This window comes from Mesoplodon bidens (assembly GCF_964165515.1).
Source record: "Mesoplodon bidens genome assembly, chromosome: 4".
Classification (NCBI taxonomy): Eukaryota; Metazoa; Chordata; class Mammalia; order Artiodactyla; family Ziphiidae; genus Mesoplodon; species Mesoplodon bidens.
The window spans coordinates 78,635,953-78,653,155 of record NC_138160.1 but is presented as its reverse complement, the minus strand read 5'-3'; the positions used below and the strand labels follow the sequence as shown (position 1 = coordinate 78,653,155).

Sequence of the window (17,203 nt, the reverse complement as noted above, 5' to 3'; positions counted from 1 at the left end):
AGTTTGGGATTAGCAGATACACCCTACTATACATAAAATACATAAACAACAAGGACCTACTGTATAGCAGAGGGAACTATACTCAATATCTTGTAATAAGCTATAATGGAAAAGAATCTGAGAAAGAACATATATATGTATATAAGTGAATGATTTTGCTGTATACCTGAAACTAACACATTATAAATCAAATAAACTTCAATAAAAAGTTGTTTGTTTTGAATAAATAAATAAATGCTTAAAAAAAAGAAAGAAAGACGGGGAGAATGGCTGTCAAAGGAAAATTATCACATTGTATCTTTCTCTTTTTAGTCTTGTTCATTTTGGAGGACAATATATCCTCCATAAGTTTTAAGGAAAAGAGAATGGGAAGTAAACTTTTTGAAACCTTGCTTGTTTAAAAATATTTTTATTTGATTGATATTTGATTGATAGTTTACCTGGATAGAGCTTCTAGTTGGAAGTCATCTTCCTCTGGAACTCTGAAGACACTGCTTATGGTCTTTGGCTTTGTGTTGCTGTTAAGAAGTCTGAAGCCGTTCTGATTCTTGATGACCTGTTTGGTTTTCTTGTTTGTTTTATATTCTGGAAACTTAGAAAATCTTCCCTTTGAAATATCACAGTGATGTGCCTTGGGGAGGGTCTATTTTCATACATTTTAGTGGCTACTTGGAGGTTTGAAAGGCCCATTGGAAATTTTATTGGATTATTTTATGGATACTTTCCTCCCCTCCATTTTCCTTGTGTCCTCTTTCTGGAGCTCCTAGCAATCCAATACTGGCTTTCCTGGACTTGTCCTCTAGTTTTTGCTGTATTTTCTCTCCTATTTTCTTTGTTTTATTCTGAGGGATTTACTCATTTTTCCCTCCTTGTTTTTCTATCAAGTTTTTAATTTCTGATAATGTTTTTAACTTTCAATAGCTCTTCAATATTATTTGAGTGTTTCTTTTTTTTTCTAGAATTGTTTTTGCTTCATAAATGCAGTACCTTACCTTGCTGAGGTTATTGAGATTTTTAAAAACATTTTTACTGAGGTTTTTTTCCAACTGTGATTTTTTTCTTATTTCTAAGAATTTTTCCTTGTTCTCAGTTGCTTCCTTTTTAATATTTTTTGTTCTTGTTTTATGGATGCAATCTTTTCTTCTCTCTCTCAAAGGATATTAATTATAGTTGGGGCTTTTTTAAAAAGCTGTCTTCTGATTCCAGCATTATCTCTGAGTTCCTATGTTCTGTTTCTGTTTAAATTTGAAGATCTTCCAATGTTCTGCATTGAACATTTGCAATCTGGCTGTGCATAAATATTTAAGAATGAGGCACCAAAACCTGGTTGGAAGATTTGTGTGTGTATGAATTGGGCTTGTCAACTGGTGGGCTTCACCATAGAGCCTTTGTTCAAATGTCACCTTCTCAGCAAGTCCTCCCACATCACCCTATTTAAAATTTCACTTGGCATTCTCTATCCCTCTTCCTTGTTTTTTCTCTATAGCATTTATCACCTAATATGTTGTATAATTTGCTTATTTACTTTATTTACTATCTGTCTTCACCACTAACCCCTTGAGACCAGGAATTTGTGTCTGTTTATTTACTGCTGTATCTGCAGCCTCAAGAAGACTGATTGCACATAGTAGGTACTTCATAAATATCTGTTAGGTGTTTGAATGAATGAATGAGTGAATAAATGAATGATTAGCTGCAGACCACCCAGCTGTTAGCTCCTGGACGTTTTTCTTTTCAGCTGTTCAGTTTCTCCAGTTTCCCAGGTGGGGGTTGAGGCGTGCCACCAGGTTCTGGCTGCCAAGCAGGGGAAAGGGGTTTGGCAGCCCCCTGGTCAGTGTGCAGACTCTCATGTCATCTTCTGTTTTCTGTCTGTTCCTTGCTGAGTAATTCTGTGTGATACGCAGGGATAGAAAGGACTGTCATCCAGAGAGCACCAAGAAGTTGGCACACGGGGTTGGCAGAGGGAAGCAACAAGAATAACCAGGCGAAAACTTCATAGCCAAAGCTCTATTCCTTTGGTTTACTTTAAAAAGCAAGTGATTCAATCTCCCGCATGTATCTCATTTTAATAACTGCCTTCAGTCTGCCCCTTCCAGCCTGGCCCCTGGAGTGGGACACCTGACAGCCATTCTTCCCAATTCAAAGTTGTCCAAAGATGGCCCTTAAGGGGAAACAACAGCCAGGGGTGATCAGTTTGACCCAGATCACACTATTTATATCCCCAGTGGGTATCATTAGGACATTACCTTGACATTTGGTTGTAAGACAAAGCCATGCTCCCTCATTCACTGCGCCATAACAATTTTTAGTGGGTCCTGGGAAATATTTTAAAGAATTGGGCTGAGGGGCTTCCCTGGTGGCGCAGTGGTTGAGAGTCCGCCTGCCAATGCAGGGGACACGGGTTCGTGCCCTGGTCCGAGAAGATCCCACATGCCGCGGAGCGGCTGGGCCCGTGAGCCATGGCCGCTGAGCCTGCGCGTCCGGAGCCTGTGCTCCGCAACGGGAGAGGCCACAACAGTGAGAGGCCCGAGTACCGAAAAAAAAAAAAAAATTACAAGTTGTCTTTAAGGTGGGAAGGTGGGGATTTTGCACTGCCTTTCTTTATGATTCTTCCAAGTCATCCTGAGGGCTGAGGATGGATGACCTTTAACCTAATCTGCCCTGGGCTCTAACTCTGGTTAGACTATGGGGACCAGAAGACTCACTCTAGGAATGGAGGACTGACAGCTCCCCGGAAGACCAAATTAGCTCAGCTGGAACCTGTGGCTACCCAGGCTGCCCCCCAACATCTAGAATGCAACCCCCCCTGTGTGGCAAGAGTGGACGTGCAAAACTGACTCTAAGTGCTCTTAGCCCACTACTTGGAAGATCCCAGTCACAAGCACAGTCACTGAATGTTTGGAGAGTGCCAGAGAGGGCAAGAGAGTGCAAGGGAAGGAAAGGATGGGTCTCAGCCTGCCTCCAGAAAGGGAAGAATGTGGGTGGTCCCAGATAGACAAACCACAGGTTAACCAGAGAGGGGCCCTGGTTCTTCTCTCCATCCAGGAAGCCCGAGGCAGGTAGCACTAGTGAGGGTACACTGTGGCTTTAAGCCACTTTCCCTTTTTTTATAGTCTGATTCCATTTATTTTTTTGACATACATTAATATTCTTTTTCATATTCTTTTCTGGTTTATCACAGGGTATTGAATATAGTTCCCTTTGCTATACAATAAGATCTTGTCATTTATCCACCCTATATATACAGTTTGTATCTGCTAATGCCAAGCTCCCAATCCTTCCCTCCCTCGCCCCTCCTCTTAGGCCACTTCTGAGGCCAATTTACCCCGAACTCTTTGCATTCAGGTGAGATCCAATGGCTGATAGACTGTCCTTAACCTAACTGAGAAATTCCCCTTGTCCAAATGAGGGATGGATCAATGGATGCAAAGTGTTCTCTTAAACACCCCTGAGCTGGCACAAGAAGGGACATCCCCCCTTTGTAAGATTTTGAGGAGTGAGGGATAAGTGTTTCTTACTAAAAGGATGGTCTTTAGTATGAGGACCCTTTCTCCACTGATTATTCTTTGACTACAGGAGAGTGGACCCTGTGACCTGCAGAACCTGGGGAGGGGTCTCAGGGTTACTGAGAGGGTCAGAGAATATACAGATACTCTGATTTTCCACAGGTATATATAAAGAGGTGCCATCGCATGTATCTTTCACTGCATCTATATTTTCTAATATTTTAATAAAGGTGAATAATTGATTTACCCAGTTAAAAGGTTTTCTTGGGGACTTCCCTGGCAGACCAGTGGTTAAAACTCTGCGCTTCCAAGACAGGGGGCCCAGGTTTGATCCCTGGCTGGGGAACTAGGATCCCACATACCACATGGCACGGCCAAAAAAATAAAATCATAAAAATAAAAGGTTTTCTTGATCCATTTCCTTACATGGCAGCAGCAGCAGGGAATAAAACATACATTCATTTCAAGGATCACTGCGTGTACATATAATTATCTATTTAAAACATTTACTTTTTAAAAAAGATCCTAACATTGATAATAGCTTTTGATTATTACTGTCGTCTCAGTCGATGGTTAAAGCACAATGACTACATGTGGAGAGGCTGTGGCCTGTCCCATTTTTTAATATTAAAAAAAAGAGGGGTGTCTACAAGTTTGGAAATATTGGAGACTAGTTCCCTGTACCAAAGAGAGGGCTAACACTGGTCCTCCTCCGTCTTCCTACTTACACAGATCAAAACTAGAAAACAGCTGCAGTGTAAAGGCAGTATCAAATAATGGTTAACTCATACCAAAATCAAGGTATGGGTTTTATCCCATGTTTCCTAGGCATTTTAAAGAGGCTATATAGTGTCCCCTTTGGTTGAAACAGGTGAATGTGAGAGTCTGCAGGGTACACTGCTTGAAGAAGCTTGCAAAGACCCAGCTGCACACACTGGGTGCCAAGCACTTTCTACATTTTGACCATGTTTTCACTCATGTGATCCTCACAGCAGCCCTATAAGCCAACTAACATTAGTCATTATCATTTCCATTCTACAGATGGCAAAACTAAGGTGCAGAGAGGTTAATTTGCCCAGGAGCTCTCAGCAGAGCCAGGATTCGAGCCCAGCAGGGTTCCAGGAGCACACAGCACCGCTCTGCCTTTAACCAGGGCTTCCATTGTAAAGGGGACTGTGTTTCCTGGTTTAATGGAATGACCAAAGGAGGTTCTCCCTGGGCCTCTGGGTTCTGAGCCACAACTTCAAGGAACAACTTGATACTTCTCCAGCATGGACTGTGCTCGAGCTCAGTGCTCCTCAGAGTAGGTTCTTCAGAAAACTGGTTCCATGGCATGTTGATAAATGGTACACGAGAAAAGGGGCTTCACGGTCAAATGCGTTTGGGAAATGCCGGGCTACGTGATGTGCCGGCCTGCAGGACTTGCACTCATTTTGAGAGTCCAGGCCTTTTATCTGATAAACTCTTTAAATGTATGCTACTGAGGACTTCCAGTTTCCAATTCGGCATGTAAGATGCTTGGAAGTTGCCACTCCATCCTAACAAAAAGTGAAAAGCTGAATAACTGAAAAATCAGTAACTCTTCTTAGATCCATAAGAGAAGTGAGGTTATAGAGCAAACCAGTGCCCCCCAAACTCGGGAGACTGACAGGCAAATACCGAGAATCTCAACTTACATGAGAATTAGTGCCGGGGGAAGCCCTCATGCTTTAAGCAGGGGGAGCAGAAAAGGAACCATTTGGAAATAAGCCAGAGCATTCTGTCTTTCTTAACAAGGTCTGTTCTCAAGAGTTACCTCTCTAACTACAGCCTAATGTGCCGGGGTTTTATCAGAGCCTAACTGACCTGGGGGAAGGGAAAACCCCAACTCCAGCTCCTTCTGGCCTTCCTTAAGGGAAAAGGGAAATACCCAACTCCATTCTAGCCACCCTACTCTACTTAGACAGGTCAACCCACCCCACGGTGTGGGCACCAAGAAGCACATGTGAAGCTCACAGGCTCCCTAAAAAGACTGAGACCTAATCAAAGGGATGTAACAGGCTCCTCTCCTTCCACACATCTTACCACCCCATTACTAAATACCTACTTAACAGCAGTTACCAAGTTCATTGTCTCATGCTATCGAGAAAACATTACTAGTATATTATAAGGCAAAAACCACAGTTGGAAGAGATAGAGAAGCATTAGGCAGGGCTGTTGGAATGATCAGACTGGGAATTTAAAACAGCTACGATGAACATGCTAAAGGCTATAATGGATAAAGTAAACCGCATGAAAGAACAAATGGGCAATGTAAGCAAAGAGATGGAAATTCTAAGAAAGAGCCAAAAAGAAATGCTAGAGACCAAAAACACTGTGACAGAAATGAAGAATGCCTTTGATGGACTCATTAGTTCACTTGACATGTGCTATGATCTCAATGTTTGTGTCCTCCCAAAACTCATGTTAGAATCCTTCTACCCAATGCAATGGTGTTAGAAGGTGGGGCCTTTGGGAGGCAATTAGGTCATGAGGGTGAATTAGTAAATTAGTGGGATTAGTGCTCTTATAAAAGAGATCCCACAACACTCCCTTCCACCATGTGAGGACACAGTGAGAAGCCGCAGGCTATGAACCGGGAAGAGAGCCAACACCTTGATCTTAGATTTTCCAGACTCCAGAACTGTGAGAAATAAAATTTCTGTTGTTTATAAGCTACCCAGTCTGTGGTGTTTTGTTATAGCAGCCCAAACTAAGACTGAAGAAAGAATCTCTAAGCTTGAGAATGTCTCAAAAGAAACCTCCAAAACTTAAAAACAAAGAGAAAAAAATACTTGACGCAGGAAAGAGAGTGGGGCGCGAAAGGATAGTCACATCCCAGGTCATGTCTGAGTCCCTGGGACGGCCGCCAAGTGTGGGTTTGTGGCTTCGCGCAGGAAAGAATTTAAGAGCCAGCCACAGCAAAGTGAAAGAAAGTTTATTCACGGAGAAACACACTCCATAGACAAGAGTGTGGGCCATCTCAGAAGGTGAAAGAGGCACCAGGGTATGGGGCTGTCAGTTTTTATAGGGGTGGGTAATTTCATAGGCTAACGAGTGGGAGTGGTATTCCAGCTATTTGGGGGAAGGTGTGGGGATTTCCAGGAACTGGGCCACCACCCACTTTTTGACCTTTATGGTCAGCCTTGTAACTGTCATGGCGCCTGTGTGTGTGTTGTTTAGCTTGCTGATGTATTACAAAGAGCATATACTGAGGCTCAAGGTCTAGTGGAAGTCAACTCGTCCACCATCTTGGACTTAGTTGGTTCTAATCAGTTTATGTTGTGTCCTCTGGCTATGTCATTCTTGTAAATGTTGTGCCCTGCCCCCTTCCTGTCTCATACTGAAAAACCCAGAACAGGATATCGAATAACTATGGGACAACTACAAAAGGTATAAGATATACATAATAGGAATACCAGAAGGAGAAGAAAGACAGAAAGGAACAGAAGAAATATTTAAAGCAATAATGACTGAGAATTTCCCCAGACACCAAACCACAGATCTAGAGAGCTCAGAGGACACCAAGCAGAAAAAAAAATGACGAAAAAACCCACTACACCTAGACATATCATTTTTAAACTGCAGAAAATAAAAGATAAAGAAAATATCCTGACAGAAGCCAGAGGAAAAAACACCTTACTTATAGAAGAGCAAAGATAAAAATTACATCTGACTTCTCAGAAATCATGAAGGCAAGAAGAGAGTGGACTGAAATATTTAAAGTGTTGAGAGAAAAACCCCACCAAGCTAGAAATCTGTACACTGGGAAATTACTCTTCAAAAGTGAAGCAGAAATAAGGACTTTCTTGGGCAAACAAAAATTGAAGGAATGTGTTGTCAGCATGCCTTCCTTGCAAGAAATGTTAACAGTTCTTCAGAGAGAAGAAAAATGATATAGGTCAGAAATTTGGAACTACATAAAGAAAGGAAGAACACTGAAGAAGGAACAAGTGAAAAATACTTTTATTTTTCTTATTCATAATTGATCTAACAGATAACAGTTTGTTCAAAATAATAATAACAACAATGTATTTGATTAGGGATGCTTATGCATATATATGAGTTTATGTATGCTTATGTATGCATGAAATGAGTGACAGAAATGATACAAGGGACAGGAGGGAGGAATTACGATTATTTTGTTATTATAAGGTACTTGCACTACCTCTGAAGCAGTATATTTCTGTTTGAAAGTGGACTTGAATTAGTTGTAAATGTATATTGCAAACTCTTGGGCAACCACTAAAATAGAGAAGAAAAAAAAGTATAACTGATACACTATGAAAGAGAAAAAACACAATCATATAAAATGCTAAATTAAAGCCACAAATGGCAGGAAAAAAAATGGAAGACAAAAATTGGAACAAAGAACATGGGCAACAAATAGAAGGCTTTAACAAATATGATAGATAATCCAAGCATATCAGTTATCACTTTGAATGTCAATGGTTTAAAAGCACCAATTAAAAGACAGAGGTTGTCAGAGTGGATCAAAAAACAAGACCCAATAAGATGTTGTCTACAAGAACCCCACTTTAAATATAAAGACACATAGAGGTTAAAAGTAAATGAATGGAGAAAGACATACCATATTAACACTAATCAAAAGAAAGCAAGGAAAGTTACCAAGGATAAAGAAAGGCATTACAGGGCTTCCCTGGTGGCACAGTGGTTGAGAGTCCACCTGCCGATGCAGGGGACATGGGTTCGTGCCCCGGTCCAGGAAGATCCCACATGCCACAGAGCGGCTGGGCCCATGAGCCATGGCCACTGAGCCTGCGTGTCCGGAGCCTGTGCTTCACAACGGGAGAGGCCACAACAGTGAGAGGCCTGCGTACCGCAAAAAAAAAAAAAAAAAAGAAAAAGAAAGGCATTACATAAAGATAAAGGGATAAACTCTCCAGAAGACATAACAATGCTTAACATGTATGTGCTTAACAAAAGAGCATCACAATACATGGGGCAAAAATTGACAGAGCTGCAACGAACAACAGATGAATCCACCATTAAAGTTGAAGACTTCAACACTTCTCTGTCACAAATGGACAGATCCAGCTGGCAGAAAATTAGTAAGGACATAGTCAAACTCAACAACATGATCAATCAACTGGATATAATCAACATCTGTAGACTACATCCAACAACAGCAGAATACACATTCTTCTCAAGCTCACATGGAACATTCACTAAGATAGACTACATTCTGGGCCATGAAACACACCTAACAAATTTAAAAGAACAGAAATCATACAATGTGTGCTCTTGACTACAATGGAATTAAACTAGAAATCAACACAGAAAGATACCTGGAAAATCCTAAAATACACGGGGGTTAAGCAACACACTTCTAAATAAGCCATGGGTCCAAGAGTAAATCTCAAGAGAAATTTAAAATATTTTTGACCTCAATGAAAATGAAAAGACAACTTATCAAAATTTGTGGGGTGCAGCAAAAGCAGTCCTTAGAGGGAAAGTTACAGCACTAAATTCATATATTAAAAAAAAAGAAAGATCTAAAATCAGTCATCTAAGCTTCTACCTTAGGAAACTAAAAAAACAAAAGCAAATCAAACCCCAATTAAGTAGGAGAAAAAAATAATGAGAATGAGAACAAAAATCAACAAAATTTTTGAAAACAGGAAATCAATAGAGAAAATCAACAAAACCAAAAAATGATTCTTTGAAAAGATTAGTAAAATCAATAAGCTTTAGTTAGGTTACTTAAAAAAGAGAGGGAGAGAGGAAAAAAGGGAGGGAGAAAGGGAGAGAGGGAGAGAGGGAAAGAGAGAGAGAAGAGACAAATTACAAATATCAGAAATGAAAGAAGGTACATCACTAAGATCCTATAGACATTAAAAGGATAATAGGGACTTCCCTGGTGGCACAGTGGAAAAGACTCCACACTCCCAATGCAGGGGGCCCAGGTTCTAATCCATGATCAGGGAACTAGATGTCACATGCATGCCGCAACTAAGAGTTCACGTGCCACAACGAAGGAGCCCGTGTGCCGCAACTAAGACCCAGTGCAACAAAATAAATAAATATATGTATATTTTAAAAAGGATACTAAAGGAATACTATAAACAACTCTATGCCCACAAACCTAGATGAAATAGACCAATTCCTTGAAAGACATAACTTGCCAAAACTCACACAAGAAGAAATAGACAATCTGAATAGGACTCCATCTATTAAAGAAATTGAATCAATAATTAATAATCTTCCAAAACAGAAAGCACCAGGTCCATATGGGTTTGCTGGTTAATTCTAATCAAGCATTTAAGGATGAAATTACACCAATTCTCTACAATATTTTTCAGAGAATAGAAGCAAAAGAATTCTTCCTAACTCATTATATGAGGCCAGCGTTACCCTAAACCAGACAAAACCAGACAAAAACACTACAAGAAAATTATAGACCTATATGTCTCATGAACAAAGATGCAAAATTCTTCAACAAAATATTAGCAAATCAAATCCAACAAAGTATAAAAAATATTATACACCTCAATCCAGCAGATTTATCCCAGGTATGCAAGACTGGCTCAATGTTTGAAAATCAATTAATGTAACCAATCACATTAACAGGCTAAACAATAGAAATTACATGATCATATCAAAAGATCTAGAAAAAGCATTCGACAAAAATCCAGCACCCATTCATGATAAAGACTCTCAGTAAACTAAGAATGGGGGGAACATCATCAATCTGATAAAGAAGATCTATAAGAAACCCACAGTTAACATCACATGTAATGGCAAGAAATTTAAAGCTTCCCACTAAGATCAGGTACAAGGCAAGACTGTCCCCCTCCTTTTCAACATCATACTGGAAGTTCTTGATGATTCAATACGACAAGAAAAGGAAACAAAAGGTATACAAATTGTGAATAAAGAAATAAACAGTCATTATTCACAGATGACATGATTGTCTATGTAGAAAATCCAAAAGAATCAACAAAAGAACTCCTAGAACTAATAGGCAGTTACAGCAAGGTTTCAGGATACAAGGGTAATAATATATGAAAGTCAATCACTTTCCTATTTAACATAAATGAACCTGAGGATTTAAAATAACACTCAAAGGGAATTCCCTGATGGTCCAGTGGTTAGGACTCAGCGTTTTCACTTCCAGGGCCTGGGTTCAATCCCTGGTTGGGGAACTAAGATCCCACAAGCAGTGCAACATGGCCAAAAAAAAGTTAAAGAACTAAATAACTGGAGAGATATTTGATGTTCATGGATAGGAAGACTCAATATTATCAAGATGTCAGTTCTTCGCAACCTGATCTATAGATTCAATGCAATCCTAATCAAAATCCCACCAAGTTACTTTTGGATTTTACAAACCGATTCTAAAGTTTACACAGAAAGTCAAAAGACCCAGCACAGTCAACAGCAGAACAAAGTTGGAGGACTGACATTATGAGACTTCAAGACTTACTATAAAGCTACAGTAATTAAGATGATGTGGTATTGGCAAAAGAACAGACAAATAGATCAATGAAACAGAATAGAGAGCCCAGAAATAGACCCACATACATACAGTCAACTGATCTTTGACAAAGAAGCAAATGCCATGCAACGGAGCAAAGAGAATCTTTTCAACATGTGGCACTGGAACAACTGGGCATCCACGTGCAAAACAATGAACCTAGACACAGACCTTACATCCCTCACAAAACTTAACTCAAAATGGATCAAAGACATAGATGTAAAATGCAAAACTCCTAGAAAATGACATAGTAGAAAATCTAAATGACCTTGGGTATAGTGATGTCTTGAGATATAACACCAAAGGCATGACCCATGAAAGGAAGAATTGATAAGCTAGACTTCACTAAACTTTTAAAAATTCTGCTCTGTGAAAGTGTTGGAAGGTGGAGATATTGAATAATACCCTCCAAACTGAGGAGGAACTTTGAGACCAAAAAACAAAGCAGGCAATTCCATAAAGTGTAACTATGAAGTTTATTGGGGGTAACTGACACAGACAGGGTCGGGTGTTTGATGATCCAGAGGCATTAGCAGCTGTACGCCACACTGCCTAAAGGGGTACAGGGGAATTTAAAGGGGCTGAAGCTAAAAATAGAAACTGACTAATAGGGAAAATCACATCCTCACTGACAGGAACCAGGGGTCTCATTACCATCTGGTTCAGTAAAAGGCATTCTTCCAGTTTTCATATCAGATGAAGGAAAGGGTAAAAGTTGATAGGGAACCTAGCTGGCTTGGGTGCATTCCTTGTGAGTAGACAAAAGCTCAGTCCTGCAGAGAGGACAATACAACTGTGGGCTTAAGGTGGAGCTGACAAAGTGGAGTCAGTGTAGTTCAGCCACACCCAAAACACTGTGAAGGGAATGAAAAAACAAGCCAGAGACTGAGAGAAAATATTTGCAAAAGACATATCTGATAAAAGACTGAAATGCAAATTAAAACAACAGTGAGATATCTCTACACACCTATTAGAATGGCCAAAATGCAGAACACTGACAGCAGCAAATGCTGATGAGGATATGGAACAACGGGAATGCGTTCCTTGCTGGTGGCAATGCAAAATGGCATACCCACTTTGGAAGACAGTTTGGTGGGTTCTTACAAAACTAAACATACTCTTACCATGTGACCCAGCAATGCACACCTGGTAATCACGCAAAGGAGCTGAAAACTGATGTCCACACAAAAACCTGCACATGGATGTCTATTGCAGCTTCATTCATAATTACCAGAACTTAGAAGCAACCAAGATGTCCTTCAGTAGAAGATACTGCAAATAAACTGTGGTACATCTAGACAATGGAATATTTTTCAGTACGAAGAAGATATGAGGTATTAAGCCCTGAAAAGACATGGAGGAACCTTCAAAGCATATTACTAAGTGAAAGAAGCCCATCTGAAAAGGCTACATACTGTATGATTCCAACTATATGACATTCCAGAAAAAGCAAAACTATGGAGACAGTAAAGATATCAGTGGTTGCCAGAGGTTGGGGGTAGGAGCGATGAACAGGCAGAGCACAGAGGATTTTTAGGGCAGTGAAACTATTCTGTATGATACATGTTGTTACACCTTTATCCAAACCCACAGAATGTACGACACCAAGAGTGAACCCTAATGTAAACTACTGGCTGTGGGTGACTATGATGCATCCATGTAGGTTCATCAGTTGTAACCAATGTATTACTCTGGGGGGGTGGCTGTTGATAATGGGAGAGGCTGTGTATGTGTGGAGGCAGGATGAATATGGGAAACCTCTGTACCTTCCTCTCAATTTTGCTGTGAAGCTAAAACTGCTCTAAAAAAAAGTCTATTAAGGACTTCCCTGGTGGTGCAGTGGTTAAGAATCCGCCTGCCAATGCAGGAGACATGGGTTTGAGCCCTGGCCCGGGAAGATCCCATATGCAGCGGAGCAACTAAGCCCGTGTGCCACAACTACTGAGCCTGCGCTCTAGAGCCCACGAACCACAACTACTGAGCCCACAAGCCACAACTACTGAAGCCTGCGTGCCTAGAGCCCGTGCTTCTCAACAAGATAAGCCACCACAATGAGAAGCCCGCGCACCGCAACAAAGAGTAGCCCCTGCTGACAGCAACTAGAGAAAGCCCACATGCAGCAACAAAGACCCAATGCAGCCAAAACTTAATTAATTAATTAATTAATTTTAAAAGGAGTCTATCAGGGATATTCGGGCGGCGCAGTGGTTAAGAATCCGCCTGCCAGTGCAGGGGACACAGGTTCGAGCCCTGGTCCGGGAAGATCCCACATGCCGCGGAGCAACTAAGCCTGCACGCCACAACTACTGATCCTGCGCTCTAGAGCCCACGAGCCACAACTACTGAGCCTGTGCTCTGCAACAAGAGAAGCCACCGCAATCAGAAGCCCACACACAACAATGAAGTTGCTCACCGCAACTAGAGAAAGCCCGCGTGCAGCAACAAAGACCCAACACAGCCAAAAGTAAATAAAATAAATTTATTTTTAAAAAAAGTCTATTAGGGCTTCCCTGGTGGCGCAGTGGTTGAGAGTCCGCCTGTCGATGCAGGGGACATGGGTTCGTGCCCCAGTCCGGGAAGATCCCACATGCTGTGGAGCGGCTAGGCCAGTGAGCCTGCGCATCCGGAGCCTGTGCTCTGCAACGGGAGAGGCCACAACAGTGAGAGGCCCGCGTACCCCCCCCCCAAAAAAAGTCTATTAAAACAACAACTATGCTCTTAAACTCACCAAACTCCACACATATACACACTTTCATCTCTCTCCCTTTGCTGAGATATAGGAAGAGGACAACAAAGGATAGATGGCAGGGAAACAGCCTCCCTGAGGGGCACCTCCAACTTGAAGGGATGATGTGGGAATGGGTCACAAAGGGTCATAAGCAGGTGAGCCTAACCAGGCCCTAAATCCAGTCTAACTCTTTAGCCCTTCCAGATGTACTAAATCAGCATCTGGGATGTGTTAGTAAACAACACAGTCCTAAGCATCAGCAACTGTATAAATGGCACCCTTAACACAAAACTCTTTCAGTCAGTCTGAGATCCTAGGGCTCTGTGGATTGCAGCAAGCATGCCTTTACCGAAAGCAAACATACGCACAAAAAGGTGTTTATACTTGCTCTTCATGGAGTGTAGAATTTCCTTGTCCCAAGGCTGTACAGTGGGTGTGATATGCAGTGGGGAAGGGGGAGGGAGGAAGGCGGTGGGGGGGGGAGATACATTCGCAAGAAGTTCACAAGGTCATATGCAAAGCATTTACCCAGAAACAAAGTTTTCCAGTTTTTATCCAGTTCTGTGGGGCTTCACTGAACCCTGGTCACTGGTTTACAGTAGTTATTAAACCAGCAAGAAAACATTTTTCTAGCTACTCATATTTTTCCTTCCTCCTTCCCTCCCTCCCTTCTTTTATTCCTTTTTTCCTTTCTCTTTCCTCCTTTCTTTTTAAAATAATTTTATTCAGGCAAATTTTATAGCTTATGTAATTCATCCATTTCAGTTGTACTATTTAACAAGAGAATGTTCATGTTAAGCTGCACATTTCCTAGAGGAACTCTCCCAAGAACCCAAAATTGCTGCTCCAGGTATAGATTCTCCTGGTGTAGAAGCCACATGGACAGAATTCAAATCCTGGTTAGGCCATTTCCTAGCTGTGTGCCTGTGGCTAAGCAAATCTCTCCAGCTTGGGTTCTTCCGATGATAATTAAAACTAAGTTAACTAATTAAATTAAAATTGATTAAAAGGAAAGAGGACTAACAGAGAAACCTCATTCCCTGGCCGTTCGTGCCCTGAAACCAGCTACCTTCCTCTCTGACACTTCATACCAGGACATGCTGTTTGCTTTCCAGTCATCAGTCTCAGGTTACTTAACTTCAAATATTAACCACAGGGTGGTGCGTTAACCCATCATAACATGTGAAGAATCACGATCAGATTAGACCTTGGAATAGTGTCCTGGGAGGAGGGTGGGGATGCAGGTGGGAGACGAGTGGTGACCTGGGTGACTCCTTGACCTTGGAGCCAGGACATGTCCAGACTCCTTTGTTTTCCCACATTGCACAAAGCCAGCGGTGTTACAACACCTTCAAAGGGAGCGTCAATTCCCGCCTAAGCTGGATGATTCTACATTTTTCTTAGGATGCTTATGGAGGCTGTTTGCTAGTTGGTAGAGCATGTGGGCTTTGCAGTCAGGTATGAGATCTGCCAGCTGTGCCACTTACTGACTACGTGGCCTCAGGCCGTCACTCACTGTGCTCATGCTAGAATGGAGATACTGAGAGCACCTTGCTCACATGATTGCTGGGACAATGTGATCATACGAATCCTCACAGAGCACTAACTCTGCGTGGGACACTGGTTTCAGCCCTTTACATGTATGACCTCACTCACTCCTCCCAGTGAATCTGTGAGCTTGCTACGTCCATTAGCTCCATTTTATAAATAAGCAAAGCCCAGAGAGAGCCTACCTCACCTATCCGAGGTCACACAGTAAGAGGTGGAGCCGGGATCTGGTCAATCCAGGCAATCTGGCTTCGTCACTGGTGTTTAATCACCTCACCAGACGACTTTTCTGTGCTATATATTATCTTTTTGAAGAGGAAGTAACATATGCAAAATGCCTGGCACTTAGTAAAAGGGCAATAAATAGTAATGTTGAAATAATAAATAGTACCTCAATTTCCCCAAGCCTCGCCAGCTTATGGAGTTCCTATAAACAGCAGTAACAGAAATTTCACTCGATTACATCTCTGCCTGCAGGACACAAGCCCCAAAGTCTCCTGAAGTTATCCCTCGGGTGTCTCCTGTCCTTCCACACTCACCCCTCCCTGAAGGCCCTGCCCTTGAAGTCCCTTGAGAGTGGGGCCTCACTCTGCTTCTGTTTTGAGTGACTTCTCTGCCCCTCCCTGGGGCCAAACCTCTGGTCAAGTTCCTTGGTCCCTAAGCAGAAATGGGGCCCCTGGGCCACAGCAGTCAACACTGTCAACTTGGAGGCCAGTAACTCTGCTGGGTTCTCCATCAATTGTGCCCCATTACATTCAACAGACATTTCTGAAGCAACTATTATGTTTTGGAAATGGTGATAAAAGACACATAAAAATGAATTAAAATACAAGCAATCAGATGCCTACTAATACTAAGGTCAAGATCAGCCTTTCTTACCATATCCATGAAAAATAGTGAGGGATATAAAAGAGGAAGTGTTGTTTTTGTTGTTGTTGGTGGTGGTGGGTACCTACTTTAAGTGATCATCTTTACGTTTGAATTCTTGCAAAGGAAATTATCCTAACTTCTTCTTTCTAAGTCAAGGAAAGCATGTGAACCGTACCTGGACATTGCAGCACTGTAATCTGCCTTTCTACCCTATTACCAGGGGTTCTACCCATAGCCTCTCACGGACTTTGGTATGTATTTACTCTAGACCAAAATGTCCTAATTTACTCTGAGGCAATTCATTCCTCAGAGAAAGTCACTATAAATTTAGAAAAACCACCCTACTCCTCTTCCAACAAAGGGGCCATAAGACCCAAGAACAGTGATGTGTCCAGTTACCCAGGTGACCCTGGGGAGAGAATTAGACAAGAGATTTCTAGGAAAATATAGTCTACATAAATTTTAGGGGCTTCCCTGGTGGCGCAGTGGTTGAGAGTCCGCCTGCCGATGCAGGGGATGCGGGTTCGTGCCCCGGTCCGGGAGGATCCCACATGCCGTGGAGCGGCTGGGCCCGTGGGCCATGGCCGCTGAGCCTGCGTGTCCGGAGCCCGTGCTCCGCAATGGGAGAGTCCACAACAGTGAGAGGCCCGCGTACCACAAAAAAAAAAAAAAAAAAAAAAATTAATTTTTTGAAAACTGCAACTGAGGAGTTTGTAATTTTTCAATAGCCTTAAACTTACTAAAGTACAGGCAAAAGCAAGATACTTCCATTCAAGAGGAGGAAGAGAAAAGCACTCAGAAGTTGGAAGCAAGCCTGTGTGAGGGGACAGTGGTCATCTGCTGCCCATAAAAAGAATTCTCAGGGCTCACAAAACCGGTTTAACCAAACTTTGTCCTATGAGGCCCTCCAGAGTAAAAAACATTATTTATTTATGATTGTGCTCCAATATTGTTTCTAATTCTTACAGGGAAGGTGAATATATATTTTTTAAATTGGAAGATAATAAAAAGGTAGACAATTTTCAGGAAAAAAAG

At 41.8% G+C, this 17,203-nt stretch overlaps 1 protein-coding gene across 1 annotated transcript in view; it reads right to left on the bottom strand.

Annotated features, from left to right (window-relative positions):
* The window catches only part of LOC308615944 (uncharacterized protein), a 325,426-nt gene that overhangs the window by 151,202 nt on the left and 157,021 nt on the right, over positions 1–17,203 (bottom strand). The window lies entirely within an intron of this gene.